Genomic DNA, 3862 nt, shown 5'->3' on the forward strand with positions numbered 1-3862 from the left:
ATCCGATACTCGATTCTATACCTAAAGCTAACCCTACTTACAGCTTATCCGAGGGAGTAGTATAAAGTGTAAAAGGTTTACACTTTGGTTGGTTTCCAATCGTACCAAAGTACAACTACAGTGTACCTTTTACACTTTATACTACTTCCTCGGATAAGCTGTAAGTAGGATTAGCTTTAGGTATAGAAGCGAGTATCGGATGAGCCACAAGTAGGATCATCCCTAGGTGTAGAATGGGCATAAGAGATGTCTTCCAGATTGTAAAAAGTCACTCAGATAATTTCATCTGAGATATGATATTTGATTTTATATCAAATATTAGACATCTATATTTTAGTGAAGTCGTATTTGACGTATTACAGCAGAACTCGGCGAGATAGGTCACTTCGCGGTCGATTTTCAGTTGACTCCGTCCGCCGCTATTCCCTTTACCTCGCCGTCCCGTTCGAAGCCCACGAGCCGTTCGTGGCTCAGAAGCGTAAATATGTTTTCAATAGCTTTCCTCGTCACCCTTGAGGTACTATTGTTAACGCGTTATTTTTATAGTGGTATCCCCAGTAGGCATAATCCACTGCATGATGACTGATTTTAAGCAACTGGGTAGAAGCAGACATAAATGATGACTATTTAGATCGATTGTTGGAATTTTTGGAATGTTTTAGGAATGATTTCGGAATTTTAGGATCAAGAGTGGCTCGTGGGCTTCGCGCGGGACGGCGAGGTAAAGGGAATAGCGGAAGACGGAGTCAACTGAAAATCGGCCGCGAAGTGACCTATCTTGCCGAGCTCTGTATTACAGAATAGGCAATGTAATAGATAAAACATATTTTTTCTTTATCAGTTCCGGCATAAATTATTAAGGAACACGGCCTCCCTAAATTAGACTTTACTTTTTTATTCTATTATTGCTATACTTATAATCTTTTTTTTATTATCGTACTATTTTGTTTTGGACTAGATAAGTTTAGAAAACTTTTTTTTTGAGGAAAAATTAAATAAGAAATAACTATTCAAAAATAAAATAAATAATACAAATGTAAACAATAATTTTTTAAAAAGATATCAGAAAAAGATATTAGAGATGTGACATCCTTAAAATATTTAGGCTATATCATCTACAAGATATCTCCAAAATGACGGGTGAAATGATATTTAATTTGTCTCACATACATATATTTTATGTGGGAATGAATTATTAGAGCATTTTAAATATTAATTCTTCGGTTGCATTTTCTGTAACTCTTTTAAGCACTCTTCATGTAAACGTAGACATTCATTGAGTAATACCAGATTAACTGGAAACGAAAATGTTGGTGAAGCTCAATGTGAAATGATAACATGTATAATATTACGATTCTACAGTGCAAAATTACTTTTAGCCTAAACGCAAAACACACGAAACGACTAATAATGTTGTGGATTCTGAACGACTCTAAAAGTGATTCACAGATCACGATATTTGGTTTGACGACTCTGCTCTGTATGAACAAAGAAACACACGCTTTTTATAGGATAGACAACATTTAAGAGGATCCCGTAGTATGTCTACCGACATCTATGTATTACCGACAGAATTACCATTTTCGTAATATACATGAGCACACGGACACACTACTACGATACATCACACCCATACATAAACACGAAAGTTTAATTCTAGCTATACTCTTATTTTAAACGTCTAATCCCAATTTAGAGGGTGTCACAGTAATTCTACATGTCATCGAATCCAGGGAAACTCAGTTTCATGTGAGTACTTTTATATAAGTTGTAGAACTTTTATACGAAGCACGAGTATGACGGAGTTGACAGTTCGTCTAAATGAGGTTATACATATGTGATCGATATATGAATTTTGTAATTTTTACTCATTTTTTGGTATGAAATTGGAGTTTCCCGGGATCATCAATGCATATACTGTCATTGTACGCAAGCATTTTTGATTCCATGAATTTAATACGACGAAAGGTTATAACTACGAAAATGGTAATTTTGTCGGTAAAACAGACATACTACGGGATCCTCTTAAGATCTTTCTACAATACGTCGTGCAAGAAGTGCAGAATATAAGATATTACTAAAGTATTGATTTTCCTATGTTGTGTGGTGTGTGTGTGCGTGTGATTAATTTATATTTGTTAGATCAGAACTTTCAGACGAACTTCATTAGCGATTAGCAAATGTTCAAGTATTGTACGTAATATTAGTTTTATGTAGTACATGGAAAAAAAATGATGTTCAATTAAAAAAAATAAAGTTGCTCGAATTAAACGTTATATTTCTGAAACTTTACTCGGAATTTTGAACAAAGTATAAAAACCGTTCAATATCCTGCAAGAATTATAAAAATGGTACAAATTGTATCATTTTTATCAACCAACTAATTTAGCGAATTCCGTGGTCGAATTCGTTTTTTTGTTTGCACCCGGCCTCGCTTAGTTTAGAATCGGCTCTGATCAAATTCCATTTTTTTCGCCATATTATCGAAAATCCAATGTACCTCTAATTTTTATGTATACGGAACAACTTAAAAAGAATGGAAACCACAAAGTACACAAGAATGATAAATAACAATTACATAAATACACATAATTTTAATTGCACAAAATTTTTATTATTACATTAAACTTTGCACAGTTAGTTTATCAATTGAATAATTTTAAACTTGTCGATAAAATCAGTATCATATTAGAGTATTGTATATAATTATGGGTTATTTTTTCCCGTTTTTGATCATTTCAATCTGTAGCATGCATACCGCAACCATTGGTGTATTATTTGTTGAACTTGAAATAGGCTGCAGTGTTCTGTACTTCTAATGTAATCTGAAATAATTATAAAATCGTTTAAACTACAAATTTTCATTAACAATTTTTTTTATATTAAAAACTCGTCAAAAGACAAATATTTAAGTCTAACAATCTAACGATTGTTTATGTATTACAGATTTGTTTTTAATACTGAAATAAGATACAGTAAAATCATTCTTTATTTAGTTTTAAAAAAGGAGGCTGTCAATTACAACGGCAAATTATAACGTCCTTTTTAAACTTATACCTTAAATTATATCTTTTATTACATTTGTACTTTATATATATATCTTTATTTGTTACCTATAATAATGTTGATAAATTCAGTATCTTTTATAGCCATTGTTTGTCTCCTTTCGCCTGTCCACGACATTTTTGTGGCTATATCATCATGCATTGTTAACTTCATTATGGTTCTGGTTTTATTTTCAAATGCATTACCTCCAATGTTTGCAATTTTATTTTTCTGCGTCAAAACATAGGTATAAAACAACAATTAATTAATTAATCCAAATAGGACACTGGTCGGTATATAAAATTAATATTAAGTAATTATATTATATAGTCGGTATGTTTGAGATCACCTTAACTTCATCTTCAGATGTTTCGTAACCAATGAAATAATTCATATAATAATCCGAAAATGAAATTATGGCGATCTTAAATAAAAGATCGGACTATGGTCGGTACTTATAAAAGTTGGTTCTTTTATATAAGACCGTTTTAAATATAATCTTAAGATTGTTATAAATCAGTTGTATTAGCATCTTGAGACATTACTCAAAATTTTGAAATAAAAATGGACTGTCAAACCAGCCTATGAATATCGGCTAAATTGAGCAGAAGCTAGGTAGTTAACCGAGAAGGGCTCTTGCGTACATGACGTGTTATGGAAGAGTCACACTGCCTTTAAATATCCAATAGGCAAATTTATTTTCTACAGACTCTACTAAAGACTCTAGAAAATCGGAATCTCCTATTAAATATCGGACGTTGGACATCGGGCAGCAATGTGTATCTCCCATAAAGTACAGACTTCATTATACAGGGTG

This window comes from Vollenhovia emeryi, unplaced genomic scaffold (assembly GCF_000949405.1).
Source record: "Vollenhovia emeryi isolate VEMERY1.0 unplaced genomic scaffold, V.emery_V1.0 DF939396.1, whole genome shotgun sequence".
Taxonomy (NCBI): domain Eukaryota; kingdom Metazoa; phylum Arthropoda; class Insecta; order Hymenoptera; family Formicidae; genus Vollenhovia; species Vollenhovia emeryi.